The 12,100-nt window shown below is 39.8% G+C and overlaps 1 protein-coding gene across 5 annotated transcripts in view; it reads right to left on the reverse strand.

The window, feature by feature from the left end:
• Positions 1-12,100, reverse strand: part of plekhg5b (pleckstrin homology domain containing, family G (with RhoGef domain) member 5b) — a 78,819-nt gene that overhangs the window by 33,335 nt on the left and 33,384 nt on the right. The window contains exon 1 of one of the 5 annotated variants that reach the window (XM_005918839.3): positions 2,994-8,441. The exons of 3 other annotated variants lie outside the window; for them this stretch is intronic. The gene's annotated coding sequence lies outside the window, so the exon portion shown is untranslated. Of the gene's footprint in view, positions 1-2,168; positions 2,325-2,993; positions 8,442-12,100 lie in introns of those variants that run through there. One more of the 5 variants, XM_005918840.3, reaches the window with a different exon arrangement.

The raw sequence follows: 12,100 nt of genomic DNA on the forward strand, positions 1-12,100 counted from the left end.
GGATCTATGCAATGAGGCACTGGTTTCATAGCAGAAGTGGGAAGGATCTCACCCCTAACTAGCATGCAGACACTCATAAAAGGAACCCTTGGCAGCACATTTAAGCTGGCCCAAAGTACTGATATTATGAAACACAGTATTTAGTTCCTAAATCTAACCAACCAGTGAAAGTGAAAGCAAAAGCAAATTACTATCCAGTGAGGGAAAATAAAAAGGATCAATGTGACATGATATGCCAACTCCTTCCTGACATGCTAAGGAAATACCCTGCCAACATCTTCTAAATAGGAGTTTATTTGGCACTCTTTAAAATGAGACACTTATGTACGCCTCTGACATTCACACTGCCATTGGAAAATCTTTTGCAGATCTTTGTTACGCCAAAGATTTCTAAGAAAATAAAGAAATGTTAACTCCCACTGTTTGTGTATAGCACTCTGTCTTCGGGGCGATATAGACCAATTTGGAGTGGACGTCACGGTTACGACACTGCAGCTGCTTGGGCGGCGGAATAAAAGTAAAACAAACATGGCAAGATTCTCAGAATAAGAACTGGACATAAGACAGAAATGGCAAAAATCATCTAGAATGCAATGAAAAGGAAAAATGCGGTGCTTGAGCAAAAAGTGGGGTAAACCCAGTGTACTGCAGGGTCAACACAGAGAGACACAATCACACCTATGATCAATTTAGAATCACCAGTTTATTTACCAAGCATGTCTTTGGACACTGGGACGAGTGCTTGGAAAAAACATGCAAACTCCACCTTTAAACCAAATGGTTCACCTTGCGATATCGAACATTGTTCTCGTAAGAGCTCCATTAACAATAAAGTAAACAGTTTATTCAGTTTATCTTACGTTTGAGATAAAACTAGGAGTGCAGGCACAACAATCAACTGCAGGAATATGAAATGTTTGCTCAGCTATGGCAAGTACAGCAGATCTCAGATGAAGCAGGAAGTCTGTCTGTAAACTGTGGTGGGTGTTTACACCAGAGAGTTTGGGTAATCACTTTAACGTGTTTTCTCTTCAAAATAAGCTTGTATGATCATCTCGCTGACGTGCCCCCCCCCCCCTCCACTTTCACCACAAACTTTGTTTTGTCAATGCTCTTGTGTCAGATCGCCAGTTAGATTGATAAATAAAGTCTAAATTAAGCTGAATTACGCCAAAAGTAGACATTTCGCAATCTTTTTATCAGGGTCATTTAGATTCTCACTGCAGACTGGAGATACCAGTAACTGTATACAGTATTTCTTAACGTCATCCTCCTCTGCAAAGTGACACATGATGAACAAGGACTGGATTTTCCCAGATTACATATAGACATTTAGAATAAATGAGCCTATTCTGTATTACTAACACATGAACATCATTTATATTGCCACTACATGGAAAAAAAAATTTTAAAGACCCAAGAAAAATCTATTTCTACTTCCTCTTATGGTAACAGATTAGATTAGAATGTATACAAATTATATTGGGTGCTGTTTCCATATATTCATTAACTATTCTGTGAATGACTGACTTGGGGATGCATCAACACGCTTTCCTTTATCATTTCCCCATATCACGTACAGCAGAGCACCAGACAAACCATCTAAAGGCGAAATGAGATCCAAAGCTTCATCTATCAGCACACGGCTCTCCGAGTTTGCCACTGAAAGTAACAGACTCAGGAACAAACATGCTCACAGGAAATACAGCAACTCTTTTTTTGGGGTAAAACAGACAACGCATTCCAGAGAAAGTTATGTTTCAACATGCAATGAAGTTTGCCCAAGAAAAATATTACCTCCTCATTTTTTCACAGCTCATTTTACTAAAGTTTTTTCATCTCCCTTACAGGCTGTATGAGTTTAAAAGAACATTAAAGTGAGCTAAACTGGCTGAAATCAAATTATCTGACTGTCTTCAGCGGAAACGCAGCTGACCCCAACTTCTGCTACTTGGTCAAATATTTACAGGAAACCCAGATGACACATGCTACTATCACTATGCTGTCAATGAGGAAAAAACAAAAAACACAATAAAATAAAACGCATGCCTCGTGAGAAGAAAAACACCAATAAATCCTCTCAGAGCTGAAGAACTAAATGACAGGCTCGACACCATTCACCATTCAAGACCATCAATACAACTTCATGAGAGAAAAACACCACTCACCAGCAGCTGCTCTCTCTCTGCTTGGACAAAGTCAAGTGTACTGACTGCTGTCTCAGTCAATGCTGGCTGACTATGACGTAACCAGCCTTCCGATCCATAGCTTCAGGGCAGTAGAAGAGAGCGGGATAGACAGGAGGGCGGTGAGCAAGACCAAAAAAGGAGGAAGTGAGGGGGGAGGGGGGGGGGGCATTGGCTATTCCAAGTGAAATGAGAACTTTCAATGAATGCTGATTTGGATGCAAGATGTTCCGAATAAGACTTGGAAATTGATTATTTGGAAACCACTTCCAGTTTGGTATAAAGAATATGGAAAGGAGAGAACAGCGGTGGGTGCCAGGGTGTATACTGGTCTGTTGATATAAGAAGCAGATGTGAAATATGCAGACATACGAGGAAAAACAGACTTAAAGTGCTGGTCTGCACAGATGTAGATGATACCTACAGGCAGAAATAAGACAAGTACTGCCCAGAACGAAAACTGTAACTGAAGGTCTGCCCACTTTGAAGTCATTAATTCCTCATATCATTCATTTGTCAAGCAAAGAAGTCCAAAAACTACTCAAACGAGATAACTTTGCTTATTCCCATATAATGAATTCAACACATCAAGTTTATTTTGACTAGACAAAATAAACCATTAATTAAAAATCAGCCAGTGACAGCGATAATGTCCAGATAAAGCCCCACGTGAATTCAACTGCTAAAGCGGCGCATTTCTCCCAGCTGTTCTGCTATGAGTATTTCACAAACGTATCTAACAAAAAGGAAAACTTACAAGCACCATCACCGCAAAAATCTAAGAAAAACAATCTACGTTATCTTTACCTGCCATAGAAAAACTCCACGTCTCAGCAAAGGTAACAGATTGATATCTCCAACGTCCGATAGGCAGCAGGTAGTGAAAGCTTTAGTCCCAAAGTGAACTGAACTTGCTGTATAACTTAAGTTTTTCTAGATCATGAAATAATTCAGAGTTTCAGGGTGACGCTGTTAATATGACACACGGCTGGAGTGTGACAAAGCCGAGAGCCTCACTCTCTTTACTACAGCAGACACACAGACAGAAATAATCAACCCCACCCCATCTACTCATTCTCACCCAACAAGCTCACACACATCCAGGCTGACTCATGCAAACTCGCACTTAAACTCGTCTTTTTCCCCCTGAGAAACGGATTGATTTTCCATCAGACAAGCTGAGGTTTCACCATCGAACTAAACGGGCAAATTACAGAATAGCTGCGTCTTCGTGCCTAAGCTCAGCTCCACAGCTTGTTTTAGAACTTAATTTGAACTTTGACCCCACCGGAGCAGGAGGTCAAATGAGGGAGTTGAGTTTGGTTTCTTTCCAAAGTGCTGACCAGGGGGAGGAAAAGGAAGTAAATCTGTCAACATTGCCATCGGCACACTTTTAAACCTACGTTCACGGCTCCCTGTTGCTCAGTCTGGATCAGTTTTAGGGGGAAAAAAACAAAAAACAAAAAACAAAAAACAGATAATGATGAAGGAGACAGGAAATCAAAAACAAAACAACAAAGATATTCAGGTATCACACATTTTCCCAATTCTTTTTGTCATGTTTTAAAGTTGAGAAGTTTTTAAAGGGATCCCCCTATGTTTATATGTCAAAGCCATGAGATCACTAGATGGCTCCTGTGAGTGCTCAGACTGGTGAACCACATGTACAAGGTATCCTGTTACTCCCGAGAAACATCTGCGTGAAAAAAATAACCCGGATTACGTCACAGTGACATCAGCCGGTTTCACTCAACTCAAGTCTGAAGACGCATTTAAAACAAAGTCTGCAGCAGTCAACTGTTTACAGTAATTTTGCTAGTCAGTTTCAGTCTGTCGCTTTAGAGGAAAAGTGACAAATATTTGAGAAACGGTTTAGGAATTTCTGCTTGTTTTTATCTCACAGCATGAATTCTGGCCTGTTAAAACATGACTTGTGTCCAAACTAATTAACTATTTTTGGCAGCTCCCTTTTCACAAAGGACGGCCACAGCAGGTAGCATGTTTGGTTTGGCAGATTTTTACGTCTCATGCCCTTCCTGACACAACCCCAAAGGGATTTGGGTCTGCCTGGAATCAAACCAGGGATCTTTGGCTTGTTTAAACCACTTCACTGTGGAGCCTTTCCTTCTTAACTGATTAATTAATTAAAGGTAATCTGCAGATTAATAGGTGGCGCACTGGTGCAGTGTTTAGTACTGTCTCACAAGAAACCTTGGGTTCAAATCCACTGGCTAGCTGAGGCTTTCTGTGTGGATCTTTGTGGGTTTTCTCCAGATACTTTAACTTCCTCCCAAAGTCCAAAGTCAGGTTAGTTAGTGGGCTTAAGTTAATTGGTTATTCTAAATTGGCTGTCTTTCACTCTGTGTTAGACTGGCAGCGTGTCACCCTGTTTCAGCTGGGGTACAGCTAAACTTGACAAACAGTTAAGAAAATAAATGGATGGAATCTGTGGATTAACAGCTGTGACGGGCTACTTTTTTTGTGCCAGTTTTTTGTTTGTTGTTTCAAATCAATAAGTCCTCTCTTTGGCCTCTTAGGAGGAAAAAAATCCCTGGTTCTTTTTTTTTTTTTTTTTTTTTTTAAAGGTTTGGACTGCTGACATTTAGTGACCAAACAAATTATTAATAGTGTGCAATGAACAGTCATTACTTGTAGCCCTAGTTTGGTGCGGTATGTGTAGGAGGGTGACGCCTTGTGTGGGCTTGTAGTGTAACAGCATGTGAGATTTACAGCCTAAATTTCCTGTTACAGTCTGTTGCGCTGACCACAAACACTCAGCCCACTACTCTCTGTTCTGTTGTCATTCAGGTTAATCTGAGATGAGCCATGTTTAAATCCCCCACAATTAGCCTGCTCGCAAAAAAAATTTCAAGACCCCTGAGGCTCAGGTGGGGGGGCACAAGAGAGGCAAGGATAGACTTTGGTGAGGATCGAGTGGTCAAGTGGGTAGGTCACAATACACAAACTCCACCTCTTCTTCTCTCACAACTTCAAAACAAGGCGACCTGTTGAATCTTTATCATCTCCGCCACCCCCCGCTGTCAGCGTTAATCAGGGGGAGGCTATATTTAAGAGTGGATAGCAGAGATGCAATTACCCAGAAGGATTAGCCCCCCAGTGGCAGTGCCATTGTAGAGGGAGCGGACTTGAGTGGCCTTCCCTTGATGCCTACCCGTAGCATTAACCCTTCAATAACTGTAAGCCCCGATTTTATTTCTTTAAATCTTCAAGGCAGTTGCTAAATAAAGAGGACAAAAGGAAGGGAAATGTGAGCATTAAGCTAACAAAGAAAAGCAAGTCAGCGAGAAGAAAAAAAAAAAAAGACACGTAAGGAAAAAGATTAAAAGACCAATAATTCACTCATGATGCTGCTGGAAGTTCCAGTTTCGTGTCTGGCTTCAATTGAGAGCAAGCATTACATGCTTCCACAGCCATAATAACACACATTAAATTAGAGATTTTTCGAAGCTTATTATCGCCTCTCTAACTAAGCTGTGCTGACTGCCACTCTCAAAGCATTTCATTAAGCAGCGGTTGTTTACATTCTCAAAACACTCACAACCAATAATTAGCAGGATTTGCCTTGAGAAGACTCATCGCATGCAAGGGAGGTGTGGGGGTTGTTTTCCCATCCCATCTCTACACTCTAGGCTTTTTCCTAACGCTTTGAAGCTAGGCTACATTGGTCAACCGTTTCCATAGGAGCGTCAGTCGGGTAGGTACCCTCTTCCTGTTATTCCCCAGTCCACTGCGATGGTGTTTCCTGACTGGGAACCTCTTGGATGGGATTGAACTGCTGTCCCTAATCCCTCTACACACACCAACTAGTGTTTGCACTTCCTGTGGAGACAATGTATGGACAGAGGCACACAAGTCATTGTCCATCTTGTTTGTTTTTGCGGAATGTCCATCACGCTGATTTTCTTTCCACCGAGCCACGTCGACGGGCTTTTGCTTTTTTCCCCACATTTCACCGTCATCGCATCCATACTTTGAGTCTGTGTGAAAAATTAAGAATCAGCTGATTCTTTACAACCCATCTTCTCCTTTGTGCTCAAAGCGAATGGACCTCAGGAGCTAAAGTTATTTAATCAGTGTGATATTTTTTTGAAATGTGTTCTTCTCCATGTTACGTCTTTATATTTTACAGACTATATTAGAAGGTTATTTTGATACAGAAGCTAGATGAATACTCTGATAACAAAATATAGGAAAAATGTGGCCTTTCAATATGCCACAACTTGTTTTGATCCACCACCTTTCCCGCATGGTGATATGATCCTTAAACATTTACCCCAAACACACTTTGATGTTTTCTCCATTGAATTACCAGAAAGTGGATCAAATATCCAAGATGATAATTATTGTTTCTGACATATCCTATTGCATCTGATATTGCTGCTCAGATTTGCAAATAAAGAACCTTTTTGCTTTAGACTGTGACACATGGGGTGGATGTAAAAGTTATCCAGTTGCAATTTTTAACAGATCTTGAACATGTTTTGAACTTCATGTGGATATCTCCTATACTTATGAAGTAATGAGGGCTTAAAATAGTAAAAAAAAAATGCAAAATTTAAAAGACACCTACGTAGTTTGAATATTTTTAGTTACAAGCCATCATAGTATGAGGATAAAAATGTTCAGGTCTTTATTAAAGACACAAAAGGAATTGTACAAAATCAGGTAGTTCATATAGCTGTGATGGCTAGCCAAATGGCTATATCTGTTCATATAGCCATTTGGTAGAGACACTCCTTTGGTCATCCAGTCATTCATCCATCCAATTACTACCACTGGTCCAGGTCATGTTCCCAAGCCAGTTGAAAGAGACTCTCTAGCGTATTCTGCGTCTCGTGAGCATGTTCTGGATCTCCCCAGGGTGACTCATACCCAATAGGACACGCTTGAAACAACTGATCCAGGAGTCACCAGAGACACCTGACTTCTTCTGATGTGGAGGACTCTAGTCTACTCTCCAAAACAATCACACCGTGGACTTTCACACTTGACATCTCATTCTTCCAGCCACTACCCTGAACTAGTGACCAAAGGTGAGGGTAGGAACACAGACTGACACAAACCAAACATGATTTGCCATTTATTTGGAAAGCTGACATCATGAATGAAGTATAAGAGACAGATTATTAAAAAACAGCATGTTGACAAACAGTGATGCACTAGTGGGCGTGTTCAAAAATTGCAAAAATCGCACTTTCATTACTTCTTGTCAAAACAAGTAAAAGTTCCAGTTAAAATGTAAAAAACAAAACCCAAACTACTTCACAAGTTCCAAGTAAAGAAGACAATGCAACAGTTGTGACTGTGGTCTTCCATTTCTCTGGAATTAGCTACATTCATACCTGATATTTCACTGCCAATCTTCAATAGTGGTAGGTGACAAGGGTCTGACGATAAAGACAGCAACAGTCTTTCTCTGGAACGAAACGTTTCACAGAGCTGGAAAAGTAGACACAGGCAAAAGATCTGCTGATTGCCTTTTAGATGTAGGCTGCGTGTCTGTTTGAAGAAGACGGAGCTGTTGTAGCACGCAACAGTGTTACGCCATTTAAGAAAAATGTCCACATAATTGTGGGAATATCACTTTTGAGTAATAACCCAAAACACAGAAGATATTATTGTGTTTAACAGGATAAGCGTGGTGTGCAACGTAACACAAAAGATTACTCTGAAGCAACAAAGATTATGATTTCAGTCTTTCTCAAGGTAGCAAAATCATTTCCAAGACTACTTAAAGTAATAGTGTTCACATCAAAAAGCCAATTGCGAATTAAAGTTATTATTTCACTAAAGCTTTCCACACTTTTTCCTTATTGTTGTGTTGGTTTTAATGTCTTCAAGCAGACTGGTCAATCATACAACAAACAGGATCCTAACAAAGAGATGATTAACAGTGAATCAAAACAAAACGTTTTAATGCAAGAGAGGGCCAGACAGTTTAATCCAGACTGTTCTTATAACTGAGGCTTTACTGGATAGCACACCAAATCTCTGGTTTGAACTGTCAGATGTTTCCATTTTTTTACAGTTATATAGAGAGTACATGCATTAAATACTTATATTCCTAAGTTCAAGTTCCTTAAAACTGAATCTGCAAATACTACAGTGTGATGTTGGCACAGTGTTAAACTGTAGAATGGCAGTCCCCAACCCACGGACCAGCACCGATCTGTGGCTGTGGTGTGAAATTTATGGTTTTCAGGGTTTTTATCGTTAGTTTTTTAAATCATTTTTATCGTTTCCCTGGGTCTTTTCCCGTCTGTTATGAATAAATATTTTTTGTACCAGTACTGGTTTTATTTTGTTGTATTTATCCGCGACACCTTAAAGGCTGGTCCGCGGAAATATTGTCGGACATAAACCAGTCCGTGGTGCAAAAAATGTTGGGGACCGCTAGACTAGAAGAACGTGGTAAGAAGTTGACATAGTGCAAAAAAGCTCAGATGTTGCAGGGTTGCCGTTTCTCACCAATAAGCTCCAGTCAGTGGCTTTTCTTTGTGGAATTCTAGGTTCTTGTCATATCTACGTGGGTCCTCTGGATGGGGTTAGATTAATGCCTTTCTCTGGGTTAGCATTGTGTTACACTGGCAACCTGTCCAGGGTGTCCCTGTCTCTAACCCTATGACAGCTGGGATAGGCTCCAGACCACCCAATCCAAACTGAAATGGATACATGGAATAAAATAGATGGATAAATAAGTTCAGGACATTTAATTTAATAAAATTTAGGGGGTTTTAGACATGATGCCTTTAAGGCTGCAAAAGTACAAGGTGCTACATTATCCTTACTACTCATCCCATTGCACCATGACATTAATTATTATCCTCCATAATTTGAGCTTTTTAGAGTTCTCAGTAACACCCAGTAAACCGCACATATCAACAAGTGCCCTGTTGCATGACACTATTGTATGTAAATGTACATCATGAATGATGTAAGCAGGCAGCATTAGCTACACACTGCGTAGCCAAGCCTCGACTAGTATTTCAGTAAGCAATTGTGATTAAGAAACCTTTGCATTGCAGCACAGCATAATTTATGGTTGGTAAAAATCAGTACTGTTTGAGTGGGCCACACTAGTTGATGAAGTAATTTGGAGAGCTAGCCATTTACCACTAATTAGTGTTAGAGCTAGATAATGTTAGTCACCTAACTGTAGCTTAGCCAAGCTGTGTGAATTTGGTGAGTTTATAGCATTAGTTAATAAGGTCGTCTAGTAAAAGTTGATTTTTACCAATTACATCACAATCTTAACAACGAAAATTGCTTTAGCAGTAAAAAAGTAGAAGTATAGTGATTCTGAACAGCATCAGTGTATTCATCTCTGAATGTAAAGCATGGACTAAAAAGCTAATTACGACCATAGTTTTCCCAGTACTAAGCTTCATATTGAAATGTAATTAGGCAACATTTCCTCAGCTCCTGTAATGTTCAATTCACTCTGGAATAACCAAAGCATTTTAGACCACCATTTCAATCAATGGTCTCTCGTTACTTCATAGAGTAAACTTTCCAAGAACCTAACGTTTATATAGCTGAGGTCACATCCTTTGACATCTTTTTCAAGACTTTAATGTCTAAATTACAATACAAGCTGTGAAGAATATTGATGAACATAATGCATGTTGTGTCCAGAGATAAATCACCATCAGCAGCTCTCTATTGAAGATACTGGAAGAAGCTGCATGACGTGAAAAAAGGCAAAGGAAAAACTGATAAATATACACAGCCATTTTCCCCATTTTCTAACATTAACTGGAAATTCCTAAAAGACCCAATGAATCCAGAAAAATGAGCAGAAGAAGTGGATAGTATGAATGTAGAACAGCTGTTTTAGAGTCCATGCATGCTGAATGAGCTTACAGAAAAAGTTGTGAATCCTCCCAGGCTGAAGATTCAAGAACAATTAGGCAAGTGGTGAGTTGTTAGAGAAAATATGCTGCCTTTTTCAGATGTTGGGTATGTAATACTGCTGGCTTCACTAATCATACGATGGTGTCCTGTTATTTAGACATACCGTAGGTTCCTTTTAAGTTATGAGCAGAAGATTTATTGCCTTTATGGCCACAGTTATTGTCAGTACCTGCTTTATTTAGCTTGGTTCTTTCATCAATGTCACAAAGAGTGACTCTCTTGGAGTATTAACTTTGTTCGCTTTTCTTATTTGTCTTTCTTCATTGGTTTGCCTCAGGTGTTTGTTTTCAGTGTTTTGAGATACTTTTTAAAAAAAAAATGTCATTATATACACATTGCTGTTCAACACATCTTCTAGTGAATTAAACTCACAAAGATGCATGTGGGAGGATGTGCCTGTTTGGTAATGTTACTATATGTAGTTCAGACTTGTCCTTTACTGAAAGCAAACATTACTGTCCCATAGCAAGACTGCAGTTGTGCCTCTTCCAACAAGAACAAGACTGCTCATTCATACAGCTGACACACTGAGGTTAATGAAAGGAGGGTATGTCTGAAAGGGGCTTATGACACCTAGAACCAAAGCCATTTCTACCAGGAAATAATGCCTAATACCCTTCACCCTAGATCCCCCTCAAAGATACAGAAAGTAGGCATCCAGCCAAATGAACGTGTTTACTTAGCAGCCTCGGCAGGTCCCTGTCAGTGTCGGTTAAGTGTGACTTTTCAACTGAGCAGTTCAGTGGAACAGAAAGCAAGGTCAAATCTGAAGATCCACTGTGTCTGTGCTTATAAAAAAAGAAACATTCGTGACAAAATGAACTGATAGCCACTAAAAGAAAAAACAGACTGAATGAGTCAGCTGCGAGTAATAAGGTGATTCTGTCTAAGTATATCGCATAAGACTGTGACTAATAAAAATTAATTACCATTAAACATAAGCAAAGGATTGCTCATAAAACATAAAAGAGTGGGAACAAAAGAGGGAAAAGAGAAATTTTTTTATAAAAATGGAAGCCAGCCAGAAACATGAGTGATTAAATGAGATGTACTCCACATGTCCAAATACAGAGCAACTTTAACTGTGTGCACATTAAACTGACTAAAGAAAATGGATATTACATTGATGTTATTCAGATATTAGGTTTATAGAAATAGAAAAAAAAGCTGTTGGTGCCAGTTCTCCAGCTGGAGGCATTAACAATTCAAGAAGAAGGAGGTGCAACAAATTAATGCAACTATGAGAGTTTCCAATCTCTCTAAAACGATGAAAAACAGGGTAAAATACAGCACTGATGTTAGTTTCGTGTAATTATTTCAATAAGGTTCCCATATCATCATGAGTCAGGACAGAGGGAATTCTTCCACTGCATTTAAAATGATTCATACATCTTTTTACATCTAGATGTTATCAGCAAATCTATTGCCACTTTTCCTAATATTTGGTTTAACTAAGAAGTCCCATTGAGATCAAAATCCCTGTTACAGAAGCCTTCCAAGGGAGCAGTCATATAAACTCACTTCTACTTCAATTCAACAATAAATAAAAGCACACTTTAGTTTCGATCTTGCTGAGAATTATTTCATGTCCTCGCTGCCTAAAAAAAAATGATGCCGTTTACCCAGATCTGTCCAAACCTGGAGCACATTAAAAAGCAACTATTTGGAAGAGAGTAGCTGGAGACACAAGGGTACAGAGAGAAGCTGAAAGTTCACACAATGTACGTACAGAGACCGAGGGGGATCCAGCTGACTTAAACATTTCCTCATCCTTTGTGCTTCTGTCAATTTCCACTTTCTACACATTATCCCTGTGCCTCCAGCTGTTTGGACTGGGAGGGGCCCGTTGGCAAAGCAACCCACGCCTTGCGAGTCATCTTGTCTGGTCATGTCAATCCTGAAGGAGGGAGGGAGGGAAATAAAGGGGACCGGTGGGATAGAAGCGAAGGAGGAGGGGGACAATAAACTCCTCTCTGTCT

Source organism: Haplochromis burtoni, unplaced genomic scaffold, assembly GCF_018398535.1.
Source record: "Haplochromis burtoni strain Fernald_Lab_line unplaced genomic scaffold, NCSU_Asbu1 Contig_31, whole genome shotgun sequence".
Taxonomy (NCBI): domain Eukaryota; kingdom Metazoa; phylum Chordata; class Actinopteri; order Cichliformes; family Cichlidae; genus Haplochromis; species Haplochromis burtoni.